Below are 229 nucleotides of genomic sequence, written 5' to 3'. Positions count from 1 at the left end.
TTATTCAACGCTCAATCATTACCACTAGCAACCGGTCTGAAGTTACTATAGACCGGGCTATCATGATTCATAGCATCATGATTGGAGAAGAAATAGAAGTTCATGAGGTGATATCCCAAGAAGTTTATAAGGTGGCGGACAAGTCCTCTACCTTGGCAAGGTTAGCCTTTCCTCATCTCATTTGTCACCTCTGTTATTCAGTTGGAGTTGACATAGAGGGAGACATCCT

Source organism: Arachis duranensis, chromosome 4 (genome assembly GCF_000817695.3).
Source record: "Arachis duranensis cultivar V14167 chromosome 4, aradu.V14167.gnm2.J7QH, whole genome shotgun sequence".
In the NCBI taxonomy this organism is placed as follows: Eukaryota; Viridiplantae; Streptophyta; class Magnoliopsida; order Fabales; family Fabaceae; genus Arachis; species Arachis duranensis.
This window is presented reverse-complemented; position numbering follows the sequence as displayed.